This window comes from Miscanthus floridulus, chromosome 11 (genome assembly GCF_019320115.1).
Source record: "Miscanthus floridulus cultivar M001 chromosome 11, ASM1932011v1, whole genome shotgun sequence".
In the NCBI taxonomy this organism is placed as follows: domain Eukaryota; kingdom Viridiplantae; phylum Streptophyta; class Magnoliopsida; order Poales; family Poaceae; genus Miscanthus; species Miscanthus floridulus.
In genome coordinates, this window is record NC_089590.1 from 15721003 (window position 1) to 15737631 (window position 16629).

A 16629-nucleotide genomic window follows, 5' to 3' on the forward strand; every position below is an offset into this window, starting at 1 on the left:
GCAGGGTTTGCCGGTGGCGAGGTCACAGTTGTAGGCTCTTCGGTGGCTCGACTGGGTAGACAGGGGCTTCAGCGGATTCGTGGGTGCACAGCGAAGTCGTCTAGGGCTCAAGGCAGGCCTTCGGTGTCAAGGTGGCCGTTGGGGGCTCCTCGGTGGCCACGGCGACCATGAAGATGATGGCGAGGCACACAGGTGCGCTATGAGGCTCCGATGGGGTGGTCACGGTGTGGTCTCGGGTGTGCGCATGGGTGCATGTGTTCCTATGGACTGGAGACAAGGCACTGGCCTATGCGCTCTTGGGGTGGAGCGCCATGGCAGACAAGGTAATGTCCGGCGGCGGCAAGGGGGAGACCGGGAGGCTCACCGTTGGTGGCGTGGAAGAAGGATGGTGATGCAGTGGAGAGTTGTTGCCGTGCAGCTCTAGAAGCCATGCAGTGCCGTGTTGCTCGCGTCAGTGATGAAGACGATGGCGTCGTCTTCGGCTCTAGCGACCTCCTTCCCCCCCCCCATAGCGGCTTCGGTGCTTCTCCCTCTCCTTCCCCTTTCTCCCTCCTCTCTTGGTTTGGGTGTGCCGTGGATGGCCACCAAGTGGCGGCGGGCGACGGGACAAACAGTAGGGCAACCGAGGTCGTGGCTTTATAGCCGAAGCTCCGAGCTCCAAGGCGGACGGCTGGGGATTGCGCCGAGCGCATCGAGCGGCATCACAGGGCATGGGTGGTTGGCGTGGAGTTTGCGTGGGCGCGGTGCCAAGGGGGGCAAGGCCATGGCTCAGGCGTGACCCCCTGGCCCACTCTGCCATCGCTGTCAGCCTTCAGTCGGCTGGCGGTTGAGCGTGAGCATGAGGAAGATGAGTAGGGGAGGGCTATCATGCGGGGTCCATTGGCAACGACTGCGAGCGAAGAGAAAGGGGCACATGGGTGAGCAGCGCTCGGCTAACGTGCGGGGCCCAGTGGCAGTGACTGTGAGTGAAGGTGGGGATGCGCGGGTGTTGCTGGGCCACAAGCTAGGCCGCGCGCGCTGGGGGGCGGCCGCGATGGTGCTGGCTAGGCTAGCTAGCTTGGGCCGAGCGGCTGGCTATGAGGCCCACTTCTTCGTTTCTTTTTTCTATTTTCAGTTCTCTTCCATTTGTTTGAATTCAAATTTGGTTTTGGTTTTTGAATTCAAAAATTGGTGCACCAAATTCATTAGAGATTTAGATATGTGACCCACAACATTCTTATATATATATTAGGAATTTATTTAGCCATTTTGTATAACAAAAGTAAGTGTAACAAATCCTTATTCTTTGATTTGATTTGATGGTTTATTACTTTTAAAGGAGTTGTTAGGCATTACATAAAACAAATGAAGATCCAACTCACAATTTGAGTTAACAATGTATGCAACCCTTTATTTGTTAGAAATTAAATAACATAATCAACAAATGTCATGCTATGCTTATGTGATGACTTGGGTTGGGGTTATGCCTAATGTATCCCTCAGGTTGGCTTTCTATACATGACACTCATCACTATATGGGAGTTTTTAAGAAAAATTTTGTAGTTGTGATTTTTGGTGTGTGGACTTTTGGGTTGTTACAGCTGTATTAGGTTATAAGAATTGGATGGAACCACTTGATGCATATGAATTCCTTTTCTAGATATATACACCATTAACCCTATGTAGGTCCTAGGATCGAACATATGCTTAGCTATGCTTAGACCGGTAGAAGTCGGGTGATTTCCTGTCACCTGTGAGAGATAGGTGGAAATCGGAGCACGGTTGGCTATATTTGCTATCATGGAATAGAACCATGGGGTAAAAGAAAATCAAGGCCGGGCGGAGTCTATGCGTAGGTTGACTCATGTGATTCTGTCTATGCCGATTAAGGACCAGTACCGTTGTTGGCGCTTCTGACTAAGATTGAATGCATGCCTATCACTTAGCTGGCCGAATAACTCGTTCTGACCATGAAGCCGAGTAGCTCAACTCAGGCCAGGCCCTGTTCTATTGTGCGCTCCTTGCGGGGGTGATCAGACTGAGCCCAAGGGTAGGCTAGGCCTGAACATCCTAACATTTGGTGTCCTAGATTGTGCGGCGCGGTACGAACCCACGAAATGTGTACCTAAGTTGTACCAAAGGTGACCTAAGGCAACTAATGATCTGGTCTAGCCTGGGTTTGTGTTAGGAATAAATTCCTAGCTGGTTGAAATCAATTCGAAATCACCGTCTCTCCCTGATAGTGAGAAACTTGGCTAGTCCCAACATCATAGTGATTGGATTATGGAATGTGATGGTTCGGATAAGCATGGAATTACTATACCTACTATGGTTACTATTGTATGCTCTAAAAAGATATACCACATGTTTGGCATAGGATAGTTGCTAATCTAGAGATGGATAGTTATAATTAACTTGATGACAGAATTATAATTGTATAATTGAGTTAATCGCTTTTTATGCAAAATGTTGTCAATCTACCTCCACTTATAAAGCCTTGCATACTCCTTGGAGTCAATTTTATTTCTGGTTATGACGAGTAAGTCTAGCTGAGTACATTCGAGTACTTAGGGTTTATCCCACCATGTTGCAAGTGAGGTTTTGGCCTACTGAAGATGGTGGTTAATCGCCGGTGGGCTCGGTGACTCTATATTTATTATCATCTATATGCTTTTATCTGAGGAATGTCACTTATGCTAGCAACGTATTTGGAACTTATATTAATGTAATCATTTGAAAGTTATGTTGTTTTCACTAATCAGGTTTTGAAATCCAAACTTGTACTATTATTTATGAACCTAATTGTAATATTATTTCCGCTGCAACTCTGCAGTATGTGATATGTATTTGCTTAATCACGCGATCTTGGTTGTGATATTGATTTACCGAGGTCCTACTGTGATACTCGGTGGACTACCGGGTTTATATAAGTGAGAGTATGCGCGTGTCAATGTGTTAAGCGAGGACAGCCATACTTGATCTTGTATAAATTGGGCGGTTCTGTCACAGACGATGTATTTTGATGGGTTGCTGATGAAGAAGGGTGTTGGCATGGGGCTGGTCTTTGTATCACCCCTCAGGGTCCGCATGAGGTACATGGTTTGGCTCCATTTCCCCTCATCAAATAATGTGGCTGAGTATGAAGCGCTCATCAACGGCCTATGAATCGCCATCGAGTTGGGCATCTAACGCCTAGACATCCGGGGCAACTCCTAGCTGGTCATCAACCAAGTCATGAAGGAGTCGAGCTGCCATAACGCTAAGATGGCTATGTACTACCAAGAGGTCTGATGGCTAAAGGACAAATTTGATGGCCTCGATCTCAATCACATCCCAAGGCGCCTCAATGATGCGGTCGACGCACTTGCAAAAGTGGCATCCAATTGAGAGCTGGTGCCAACGGATGTCTTCGCCAGCGACCAACACAAGCCCTCGGTACGCTATGAAGAGTTAGAATGGGCTGACGGCGATCCGTCCGATCTAGCCCTAGGGGCTAACCAACCAACGGCTCCGTCTGGTCCCAAGGTCATGGACCTTGAAGAGGATCCATCAATAGAGCCTGACCCTCTGGATGACTGGAGAACACTCTACCTCGACTACCTCCTCTGTGACATGCTACCGATGGACAAGACGGAAGCTCGACGGCTCGCACATCACGCCAAGTCCTTCGTTCTTGTAGAGGGCAAACTCTACAAACAAAGCCACACCGGGATCCTATAGCTCTATATCCCCATCGAACATGGGAAGCTTTTGTTGAGCGATATCCATGGTGGGGTGTGTGGTCACCATGCCACGCCTAGAACCTTGGTTGGGAACACATTTCGATAGGGCTTCTACTAGCCCACTGCAGTAGCTGACGCCGAGCAGATCGTACGCACCTGCGAAGGGTGCTAGTACTACACTCGACAAACTCACCTCTTGGCCTAGGCACTTCAGATGGTCCCCATCACGTGGCCCTTCACAGTCTGGGGGCTCGATCTGGTTGGGCCCCTCAAGAAGGCGCCCGGGGGCTACCCCCACTTGCTTGTCACCATAGACAAGTTCATAAAATGGATCGAAGCTCGGCCGATCTCCGTGATCAAGTCTGAGTAAGTCATGTTGTTCTTCCTCGACATCATCCATCATTTTGGAGTACCAAACTCCATTATCACGGATAATGGCACATAGTTCACTAGCAAGAAATTACTTCGATTATGCAATGAACAACACATCCGGGTCGATTGGGCCGTCGTCGCGCACCCCCAAACGAATAGACAGGTCAAGCGCGCAAATAGCATGCTCCTGTAGGGTCTCAAGCCTAGGATCTTCAGCCGGTTGAACAAATTTGGCACACACTGGGTCACCGAGCTCTCTGTGGTGCTCTGGAGCCAAAGGACAACACCCAGCCAGGCCACCGGCTACACGCCTTTCTTCATGGTCTACGGTTCTGAGGCCGTCCTCCCAACTGACCTCGACTATGGACCACCAAGAATCAGAGCATATAATGAACAGGGAGCCGAGGCATCCCACAAATATGCCATGGACTAGCTAGACCAAGCCTGCAACATCGCCCTCCTCCGTTCGGCCAAGTACCAGTAGGCGCTGTGACGGTACCACAACCGACGGGTGCGGGACCGAGCCTTTGTAACACCCTAAAATTAGCTACTTTCTAAAAGGAGAAATGATTTCTGTTAATTGTTTTGTGCTCTTAAAAACATAGGTAAAAGAAGATTTAAAATCCAACATAAGGGTAGCAACATGTTTGCGCATACATGCCGTTGCATTGATACTTTTGTGATGAGTGGTTTGAAAAATAAATTCAAATCTCAATCTTTAAAATATTGCTTTCAAGTAGTTTTTTTAAAAAGAATATGAAAACTTGCAAAAACAAAAGTTAGATAAGATGCCTTGTTTTCAAAATCCAAAGGCTTGGAAAAGGTTTTAAGACATGTTAGAACGATGTCTCTCTTTCCGGGAATCTTTCCGACCTTTTTCGGAATTAAATTTCTATTTTTTGGAGCTTTGTCTTTTTCGTCAATCAATCTAAAAGTCTTTTCGGGAGCTAAAACCACTTTTGTTGTGTTCCTTATCCTTCCATCTATCCCTACAGATTTTTCTGGAATTTTTCGGAGCTCAGAGATATTTTTTCGGAGCCTAAATAGTAATTTCTGATTTTCTGTAATTATTTTAATTCCGAAAATCAATAATGGCTAAAATATCTTCACTTTCCAAAATCGACAAACCCTGCATATATATATGCCGGCGTAGCCCTCGACACGAGGATTCTAGAAGTACAGCCTGTTTTTTGAGCCGACACTCGTAGCCCCACAGATCGGACGCCGAAGTTTGGCACAGCTAGGTTTCCGGCAAACTCTTCGGTGAGCTTTTTCGGCCAAACTGTCGTGTTCTGGAATCGACCACCACCACGAGGTAGATCTCGTCGTTCTCTACACCGTAGTGTATCTGTTTTCTCGAATTCATCACCGTTTGATCGTTTCCCTTTCGTTTTCCTTTTCCTTTTCCGTTGACGTTTTCCGGCGAACTTCACCATGGACGCGGTCTTCTCCTTCGATTTCGGTCACCACGATCCACGTCTGTGCTTCCTGACCATAGCCTTGCGGCCGTCCAGTGCCCCGCGGTGCCGCCCCTTGGTGCGCCATGCGTTCCCCGGCCCACGGCGCCGCCGCTCGTTGGTGCGCTATACATCCTGGGCCCGTAGCTCCACGTCCAGGCCAGCAGCCGCTAACCCCGCCTAGGCCTGCGCGCTAGGAGCCGGCTTGCTCGCCCCTGTCGAGTGCCCTACAGTCGGCTGGCCATTCCCGGCCTTCCCTTCCCTGCATGGCAACAGCAGTCAGCCGACCCACCATGGCTGCCACACGTACGCAAGGATGAGACTCACAGGAAGAAGAGAAGGTAGAAGATGCAACTATTTACGAGTTTGCCATCGGTCTTTAAATAATCGTAGTTTATTCATTTTAACTCCGTTTTAGTTCATTCCAGTTACGTTAGATTCATGTCGTCGAGATCTATGCAGTAGAATTATTAGTTTATATGTCACATGTTTATGAATTTATTTTATTAAAATATTAATTGTGTATATAATTAATTAATCGCTTTAGTTTTATAATTAAAGTCGATTTAGTTTTATAATTAAGTAATATATATTTCATATCTCGGCAATTCGTGTATAATATTAATATGATTAATTGTTGATATTAATATTCTTTTCAATTATAAGTTTGGTTAGTTTAAACCCGTTGTATATTCAAAACAAACAAAGATGGCCAACTCCTCCAGCAGGGGCGCCATCCACGTCGCCCAAAATAGCCTCGTCCGTCCGATCAGCTACGAACGGCGGGGGGCTCCCGGATGGCCAGATGGGCCGCGTCGCCCCAAAACCATTACCTTTCCAATAAATTGGACCCTCCCTTCTCAGCAAAAAAAAAACCAAAAAAACAATCCGCTCATCTCTCCTCCCCACCCCGTCGCTCCTCCCGGCACCCGACGCGGCGGTGCCGCCCACGGCCACCCTTCCCCTCTCTCCTTCCCTCTCCTCCAGCGTTGCGGCGTGCTGGACGGGTCAGACTTCGGCCTCGTCATCGCGCGGTGGCTGCGGCGTCGGCGCCCTCCACGCGAAACCCTTGCTGCCTCTTCACGGCCGCTGTCGGCTGCGGCGTACCTCCTCTTCCTCTCTTCCTCTCCCTCTCCCTCTCTCTCCTGGGGTGCCAGCGCTGCAGTAGGCCCCGACCGCGCTAGCTTATCTGCGTCGCGCGCGTCCATGGGCCCTAGCGGCGGGCGAGGCGAGACCGGCCGGCCATGGCGTCACGCCCCTACCCATGCCGGCGTCGAGCCTCCCCAGCTTCGTTGCCGCCGTCGGCCGGGCCTCGCTGCTGGGAGCAGCCGGTGCGCTCTCCTTTGCGCACCCTCTCTCTTCTCCCGATGCGGCTTCCTATGGTGGGCGCCCCAGGTGCTGGTCGGCCTTGGCGGTGCCGCGGTTAGCACGCAGCACACTCAGGTGTTCCCGTTTCCTCTTATTCTCTAATTTTGCTTTTGTCTCCATGATTTCTCACCATATTGCCATGAATACATTCTCTAGGGTTTGGCCTATGCCTACTGCTGTGATGTTTGCCTGCTTACAGTGTATCAAACCTGCTATCTATCCTTGGAATTTGTTTTCGCTTATATATACATCTATTTTTACCCTGATGCTCGGTGCACGTGATGGAAAGATTTTTTTTTGCTGTATGGCCTGTGATGAAAATGAACTCTTCTTTAACCTTACAGATGCGAAGCCCTCCCTGGGATTTGAGATATTTTGTTTCGTTTATGTTGAAGCTACTGTTTTTAGCCTGGTGCTCTATGCACGTGATGGAAATATTTTTTCCCCGTATGGCCTGTGATGAAAATGAACTCGGCGGCCAGCCCATCCACGTCTCCTAGAATTCTTTCATTGGACCGCTTCAGCGACATGTCACCACCTGCTTTCCTGATTGGTACACCTTGCCCATCAAGATCCTGTGAGAGACTTGCCATTTTCCATTTACTTTCGTGCCTTCATACTCCAGGATCATGGTTAAATGATGATTCATAGATTTGTTAGGCCGCTACAGTTTGCCAAGGTTTCCTTCATCATATTATCTGCGGCCTTTGCCTTGCACCCTGTTTTTCGCCTTTGTGGTTGTGCCTGTGCCCATGATCATGGTTAAATGATGGTTCATATATTTCTGAGGCCTCTAAAATTTGTAAAGGTTTCCTTCATGATATTATCTGGGGCCATTGCCTTGCACCCTGTTTTTTCGCCTTTATGGTTGTGCCTGTGCTTTATGTGCCTCCTCCAGTTCCTCCTTCATTCCATCTTCTCCTTTGTGCAGGTGAATGAGCAAGAGATGCTTCAGGCCCGTGGTGCACGCATGGAGCTGGACACACATGCCTAACCATCTAAGGGTTTGATGATCTACACATGTAACTGATTTGCAGTACTGACTTGATTTTATATAGCTTTCAGTTTCATTCAATGAAATTGGCCACATCTATTGTTGTGTTGTCGTCTCAGTGAAAGTTCTATTTTCCTGTTGGTGTGTCAAGCCTAATATTTTTGGGTGAGCTAAAAGTTCTCCGCATATGATACAAATTTTTTAGAATATATGGTTAGCATGGGCTATAACAAATTTATTTATCCATGCTTATGAAGAGTAGACTGATCTACTAATTAGTTTTCTCCTAGCAGAGATCAGCAATAATGCACTTACACATTCTGTGACGCTGTTATATAAATGCTTTGTCAAAAAAAATAGCCTGAGTTTGATCCTATTCATTTGTGCAGCTCTGTGCAATTGATTTTTTCCTGCTACATCAGGGTTACTAATTTGATATAGTTTTGGATTTATGATTAGTTTTGGGTTCATTTTCACCCAGTCGTCGCATTATCTGTTGTTATGTAAGGTTTTCTCACATGCTGTGCTAAACAGAGAATACATATCGCTAGATGACAATGGTCCTGAATAGCAAATAGTGAAGAATTATACCATCGCTTTCCTATCCTCAGGTTTTTGCTGCTATGAATACGGTGCACTCCTATGAACATGTTAGATTCGTACGGTGCGTTCTTTGAAGTTTCAGTTTACATATGTTCACAGACCACCACTTCATACATGCATGTTTTTACCGCTAAAGAGATATATAGCCATATTTGCTTAAAAAGGAATGTGTTAATTTCTAATAGTGATATGAGTGCAACAAACACATGCATCAATTTTTTCCATACTCTATTTTTGATATATTCTGGACAATTATTGCTATTTATTTAGAACTACGTCTTTGTGGTTATAAGTAGAAAAAAAAACTATATATATTCCTTACAACTACATCTTCAATAGTTCCAACTTAGTCTACTTGATTTGAACTGGAGCATTACTTTGTTCTCATGCTCGCTGCGTTCAGGCATGCATATGTTACTTCTTCCAATCATTGGGTGCTTAATGTATGTTTCCTGCACAGCCAAACTTTCAGTATGTTCGTGTCGAATTTGTCCTTACAGATTTTGGGTGCTTTTCTCATTATTTTGCTTGGCATCTCTTTGATTTTACAGGCTGCAATTTAATTTGTGAATACATAACAGAATGCTGCACTGAATGGATGCATTCACAACCTCTATAAACTAGCTAGGTGCCTCAGAGTATTGCTCTTCAAACACCATGGGCCAATGTATCCACTTTGCGTCTTCACCTTATCCTTTCTGAGGTAACTATCGATCCTCTTGCAATCCTTTGGACTGATAGCAGACTGCAACAATAGGGGGTACAGGTACTCTCTAATTTTTATCCCTGCACACTCATTTTCTTTCTATGCTTGCTCTAGGTCATGCGCTCCAGATCCAAATTTGAGACTATCATGCATGTAGATTGAGACACTACTATATAGTCTGTAGCTTTCTTCATATTAGATTCAATTTTTTTTTGGCTATCCATCAAAGCAATGACACTCCGATAAGTCATTTTAGATTAACCTAATGAACATGAACTTATTCCACCTGATTCCACTAAATTCATTGTTCTTTTTAAATGGAAAAGCTGCACACTATATATTGTCCATAACAGATCCATTCGTTTTCTTGCAATGGGAACACATGTGTGTCTTCGATTGCCAAAATATGTTGTTCTTTCCGTAAATTTGATCACCTGATTGTTCCCATTAATCCCCATCCCCATCTCCATATTTGTTTTCCATATCCATACATCTGTAAATGGAAAACAGCTCTGTAAATACAATGCTCTGTTCTATTTCTTCCTCCCTAAGATTTTTATTTGATTATGCCTCTGATCCCTTTAATTCATTTTTTCTGGGTACGTAATTATTTTTATTATACGTAGGGTTGCTGCTCTGGAAAAAAAAAACTCTTAAAGGTAGTGTTCTAGGTAGCAGTCACTATATTATTTGAGCATTTTGCTCAAGTAATTGCAGAAATTTATTATGTTAAGAATTAATATCAATATCATTACATGATTGCCTGCTAATTTATTATAGTTTCTAATACCAGTGTATGATTGCCTACTTACTTATTATATATAATTATCCCCTCCCAAAAGAGGTTGGCAAGCTGATATTTATACATTTCCTTTTCCATTTTCTTTTGCACAAATTCCTTGTTTGAACCATGGCTTAGACCGCCAGTACACACTTCTACCTCTTTGATGATTCAGTTCACCATCACAACTGAACTGGTTTGATGACAATCACATCAAATTTGCCAGTGCCTAACATTTATCATCGCATCTTGGGCTTACCAATCTTTCAGACCTCGGTTCTACCATGATGGTGTAAGGTTCACTTACTACAATGATACCTACCGCTTGTGCTTTTAGTCATGCTGATAGACATGTATATTGGTTAACCTTTGCTAAATACCTGTATTGTTAATCATGCTATATGCACTAACCCTAGCTATATATTGTCCAATTGCCGGTTCGGCCTCCTGAGGTCCTGAAGAAAGAGGAGGGGTTCGGCTAATTTTTGAGATATCATTTTGGTCAGTTCTTGTGACTCTGCTTGTGAAGTGTTTGCACATTCTGTCCACTGCAATCAGATTAGAAACCAGCTGAATGGATTCTTATGTAAATTCTCCTATCTCCTGATTTGCAAAATGAATCATATTGTTTCAGAATTTTGCTTTATTTGTTGAAGCCCAGTGTATAAACACTAACGTTGCCATGTTTCGTACGGTCCCCTACTCCATAGAAGGTACGATGCTACCTCCGAATAATGGTGCTCTATTTTTAGAGTACAATTATTTTATATGCAATGATGTCAAAGCTTGATTCCTTTATAAAGCAATGGTCTCAGATCTTAAATGCGTTTAGTTGTTGAGATAGAATAGAACGGATCAATGAAATTTAGTGATTTGACTATGTCCATGGCCAGTTGGTGCTTGGTAAAATCCATTACAAATTCCTCAATTATTTCTATGTGGATTTGTTAGAAATTAAACTCACTTAATTACTTCTACCTATTTTTTAGCCTTTTTTTGTTCAGTTAGATTTCCTGCTTATCCAGTTCATTGCTGAGCCAACAAACATGATGTCAGATCTTTATCAGATTCGAAATATAGAGTTTTCTTAATGACTGATACTGTAACGGTTACAAACCATAATTCAATTTTTTTAGTTCAGCAGCAGCAAGGATTCAATGCATGATTTAGGTTGCTCACAATTAACTTAATTTTTCGTCATGGCCAAAGTTGGATGGAAATTACAAAAGAATGATTTCGGGTTTGTGCATCATTAATAGTCCATTCAGACATAGAAGAAGCCTTCAGCTGGTATATGATGCCTGTCGTTGCTCTGTTCGAAAATAATAAGTTTGTTACCACATTAAAGCTGATGTCTTCAAATCAGTGTTTTTAAAGTTTAGTGTTGTCATCTCCCATTGTTCTCATGTATATGCAACGACATTGGTTGACAATGTCTAGGTATAAATAGTATATGAAAAAATGGTCCACTTAATAATGAGAGCCAGTACAAAATATTTTGCTAATGGGGTTCGGATTTGCTAGGTGTTCTACTTGCAGCGTATTTGTACAGCGAAACTGGTCCAAGAATATTGAGGGAGCCATTTTAAAATCAATTCCGTTTTCACAATCCTATGACTGAAAAATGATGTCTTCACATGATTTGTTGGTCGTTCTATTACTGACCACACCCCAAACCTGATGATGTATCTATTGATGTATCTATTTCTATTCATCTCTGTCTACTTTCTTGCAGGTCTGAAACAACTTCAACTAAGGTCCTGTGGAGCAACTAGATTAGAAAGTGAACTGGTGAGCTCATTTGCTTCTATAGACTGCTATAAGCGAATTTCTATTCCATTACATGATGTCCTATGGATCAACTACCCCATTAAATGATTTTTTCAGCAATTATTATGTAGGCTGCCATAAGCAAAGCTCTATTCTACAGAAAACTTCGCCTGGTTTATTTACAGGTTTGCAGCTGCCTTGCTATCCATTTCTTGTAGGAATTTTGTAGCTATTTTTTATTGCAAAAAAGACCACGAGTTTACATCTCATGCTTGGGCATAATTAATAAGCCTGAAATCTATTTGTTATACCTGATTAGCTACTATGCAAAATCAGTAGGATGGTACCCTTGCTTATAGTCTCAGTTTGTGCCTTTCAAAGTAGCTATCTTGTCTACTTGCACAATTGCTTAATTTACATATTACATGAAATTTATTGTATATCCGGAACAATTGCTTAGTATACCTGAAAAAAATGCTTCCACAACTTTCGCAAACAAATACTATTGTATGGATTTTATCTTGCTTAATAAAACTGATGGATTTTATCTTGCTTAATAAAACTGCTTCTTCAGGACAACAGTTGAGGAGACAGTAAGGGTGCTAAATGGAGGCATGGGATCGTACACTCACACATAAGTTTTTACCTCTAATTTGTGTGCCCTTTAATTAGTGCTTGAGTTGACATCCCCTTTGATGAAATTATGTTCCACCCTTCCTAAGAGCTGACACAGTGGAATGGTAGCTATTTTGATCCATGACTTTATGCTCGGCCCCCTCAAGATCCTGCCATGTACGCTTACACAAGATATCCAGGAGATGGAAATTACAAGCAACAGCCACCACAGCAGGTCCCTGCACAACAGGTAACCATGTTTCTAAAAGACCTACAACAACAGCTCAGTCGTGCAGCTGTGTTGCACTAAGATCGCTTGTTTCTCCCTTCGCAGTAAAAATAATGGAGACACAAGCAGAATTATTTGCAAAGCTGCCGCACTGTACTTTGGAGAACAACCTCAATGCGTTATTGGCATGAGAAACTCTCATTACCTTTTGAGCTGCTATATGTGTGTGACCTTTGCTACAACTATGATTCTCTAAACTGCTTTGCAGTCAATAGACTGACCCATTCAAGAAAGTTGCTGCTGTTAATAGCCTAAATGGCTTTTCGGAGTTTTTTTTGCTGCAAGCTGAATTTGCTGCTTCTTTTTAGCATCATGAACCTGTACTTTACATTAAACACTTGGATCACTGTTCCGATCTGCTGGTTCAAGTGTTTGGAAATTGTAACCTGTTGCACAGTGTCTTTGAATGACAATATCTGCTGAGGTGCATCTTCTATCTGGAAGTTGATTTGTAATTTATATAGTACAATATAATTGCAACTGACTGTATCTTATAAACCTAAAGATATTCATTTGCGCTCGCGCGTGGGGGCGCGGCCTATGTATAATTAGAACTATGAACCTTGACTGTAATGTTCATGTGAATTATCTCGCAAATTGTTTCACTTCACACAGAACCCACTCATGAAACCTCAATGGTCACCTATCTGGGCGCGCAGACTATACTGTTCGCATAAAAAAAACATAGCAACAAACTTTTACGTATTCCTTCCTCATACAGCCCCTGTAACGCTAGCCTAAAAGCTTTGTTTCCTCGCGCGCGCCTTGTATCTTGCTTCCAGTAATTTGTTAACATGGTGGTACACTCTATTTTTTCAGAGAAACAAGAGGCAGTCAGGAAGCTGATGGAGACCTCAAGTATCTATGAATCTTTTTTCTAGATCTCTGAATGTCTTCCCTCCTAATGCTACAGCTGTCATATCCTCCATTGATTATTATATGCCTTTAATACGTTGGGGCTAAAGAGAATTCAGGGTGTAGTTTTTTTAGAGCAAGGTGGTGCTGGAGGTTTTGTCGGTATCAAATTGAAAAGTCCTGAAATGAAACGTGTGTGTGCTTCTATGGAATAATTGCATTATGGTTCTACCTCTGCTTTCTATTAGGTAACTAAAGGTACCTGTACAGATAAAAAGCGGTATGCATTTCCATCAATTTTGTACCATTAAATGGTGCATTAACAGCTGTGTTCCCTAGACTAAATATAGTGGCCTGATCCTATTCATGGCTGCTGATATGCAGGTTCTTTCCCTTATCAGGATCTCGGGTTGATGATATTTGTAGCTCATTCTAAGGTATCCTGTTTCTTTGATGTTAGGTTCTCATAGTACATGCTCATTTCTTTTTATTAATCTTACATATAGCGCCATGATCCTTTTCATGGACAAGTGCTCTGCCAATTTGAGTTTTTCAATGGTTCTTCCACAAACATACCATGTCACAATTCTTTGACTGCCTCATCCAATAAGAGATTGAGAAATGTATCATGATCCGTGTTAGGATTCGATTCCTATATTTTTTTAGATTCAACGCTTTTCCTTGTGTTCTATTTTTTAGATTTAAGAGGAATATATATCAACTGAGTTTAGGATAATAGGTACATTTAACTATGCCTAGCTTTACCCACTGTTAACATGATTTCACCATGATATGATATTTTATTACAATCTAGGTTTACCGTACACACATTATTCTTCAATTTAGTTTGCAAACAAATAATAGTACTGAGTCCTATTTTTTGTGTTTCAGTATTGGCAGCCATTCATCAATAATTTAACGTACCCACTGATCACAGCTTGCTAAGAGAACTTCCTATTTACATCGGCACCATCATGCATCGCCTATCACCAGACCTTCACCAGCACCACCACACATCAGCAGCGCTACTACCACCGAAGACAACTATTTGTGTACACCGGCTTAGAGATCAGCTACCGTGTATAGCTTTTCCACAATAAAATACTTATCCCTATAATATATTTCAATAGACCTGTATAACCTCTGAACGTGCTACCGCGCGAGCGCGCGGAATCACGCGCCAATCGACTAGTATGATAAACTTGTATAGATGCTCTCACATGCATTTTACTGTTGCAAGTTTAAGTTTAACTTGTTTAATCTACCTGGCAACATTTATAAATAAAACATGATTACTCTAACTCAGTTTCTAAATTAAAATATAATTTGACTAATGCTACGTGTTAGCAGTGACGTTTAACATGTCTCATATCTCAAAAATTTATAAGTTAAATGTTAATTTGTTTAATGGTTATGCAATTGGGTTTATAATTAAAAGCAACTTAGGTGAATACATCAGTCCTTCATAAATCACTATCATTATGATTAATATCGACATTAATACTTTTGTAATTTATAGCATGCTTAGTTCAACTTCAACACATGATGCTTTCGTATGGCTTTTGTTAACTCAACTTTTCAAATTGAATACGTTCTGAGTAACCTGAGTGGGTACTACTCACATAGTTTTTCTTAGTTAACATGAATCAAGCTCGTAAATGTTTCTTTTGTAATATATATAAAACTGTTCGGTCATTGTTTCTTCTTAACGATAGTTTCGTTATCGGCGTGTTCTACGCAGTGGCGTTAGTGGTTCTCATGTTACTCAAATATGTTTTGGCAGTTAAAAAGTTAATTGTATTAATACTATTACTTGCATCATTTTTGGAATATAAAGTCAATATAGGTTTTATACTATGCTCTTTCTTAAGCAATGAATCAAGTTGATTAATGAAAATATTCACATGTGTTTCTACAGCTAAAATAAGTTAAATTGATAGGTTTTATTTTCCGTTGCACCAAAAATCCTTCGATAGTCGCTTTTTCGTTGAATCGCATATAGCGTGTCTTTTGTGTTTGTGTGTTCGTAGCGATACGCTGTTTTGCTTATTTTATTGGTTGGTGTACTGTTCTCATATATTCTTGTTTGTATGCCATGTATGGATGTTTGTGTGGTGATATATGGTTCAGTCAATCGGTGAGGTTTATGTGGTGATTAAGAAACAGTTCTCTAAAGACTAGAAGTTGAGAATTGGAAGCAAAAGATTGAAAGTGGAATACTAAAGGCTTTTGAGCATATTGCTTTGGGGGAAAAGCAAGTTAAGGAAAGTATAGCATGGGACCATCCTTGTTACCTATTCACATTTAAACACTTAATTCATATTGTATGTGTCTACCTTGTTGCCAAATAGGATATCCTAGATATTTGATAACTTGTACCTTGATACCTTTGGGATATTGCATGGGATAGTTTTTGCTAGTGCTTAATCAAAATCATGATCCTGTAACTTGACTAATGGTATATGCAATAAACATTAAAACATGACTTTTTAGTAACATGGAAATAGGGGGCTGGAGTGTTTATATGCTTCAGATTCCTCTCCCTAAGGACTTATCTGTAAGCGATCATCCGGGACTTACAGTACAAATGTGAGGGCCATATGGCTCTGGCTTTAGCTCAGTATGAGGATCTTTTCTAGCTTGTTAGTGGTTACCTTTGAGGCATAGGGTATGTTTCCTTTGCTGCTAGGAAGTGTGTACCGTGCTGCGATGCCCACGCATGCCACTCCCAGAGAAGGGCCACATATGCCTAGCGACCCTAACTTGTTAGACAAAACCTTTGAAAGGCTTCATAGTGAACCCTGCCGACCTTCCTTGGAAGTGGGTCAAGTGAATAGCTACCTCGGGCAAAAGGGTAAATCACAACTCACTGTAAACGTGTACAAACTCTGCAGAGTATAAAACTGTTATAACAGCCGTGCTCATGGACACGAGCGGCCTTGGACCCTTATAGAATAGAGATGATCACTAATGGATAATGATGATGCTAATAATTGATTGTTTATGCTATACATTAATCATGTTTACCTGATCATGTGTTTATGGGAATGATAAATTCTTTGCCACCCAACTGCTTTAAAAGATGATCTATTAAAGCTAATCGCAGTTAAACCAGTGT

General features: G+C 42.4%; 2 long non-coding RNA genes across 3 annotated transcripts; both read left to right on the forward strand.

The window, feature by feature from the left end:
- Positions 1 to 10415: 10415 nt before the first annotated feature.
- LOC136494736 (uncharacterized) lies at positions 10416 to 14699 on the forward strand. Of its 2 annotated transcripts, XR_010768689.1 has the most exons (4): positions 10419 to 10483; positions 10639 to 10695; positions 11718 to 11773; positions 11884 to 11910. It is a non-coding gene; the product is annotated as an uncharacterized lncRNA (long non-coding RNA). The 2 variants fall into 2 exon arrangements; XR_010768688.1 differs by lacking the exons at positions 11718 to 11773; positions 11884 to 11910 and adding an exon at positions 14403 to 14699 and having other exon boundaries at positions 10416 to 10483.
- LOC136494737 (uncharacterized) lies at positions 11915 to 12758 on the forward strand. The gene is made up of 3 exons (XR_010768690.1): positions 11915 to 11937; positions 12327 to 12617; positions 12702 to 12758. It is a non-coding gene; the product is annotated as an uncharacterized lncRNA (long non-coding RNA).
- Positions 14700 to 16629: the final 1930 nt, after the last annotated feature.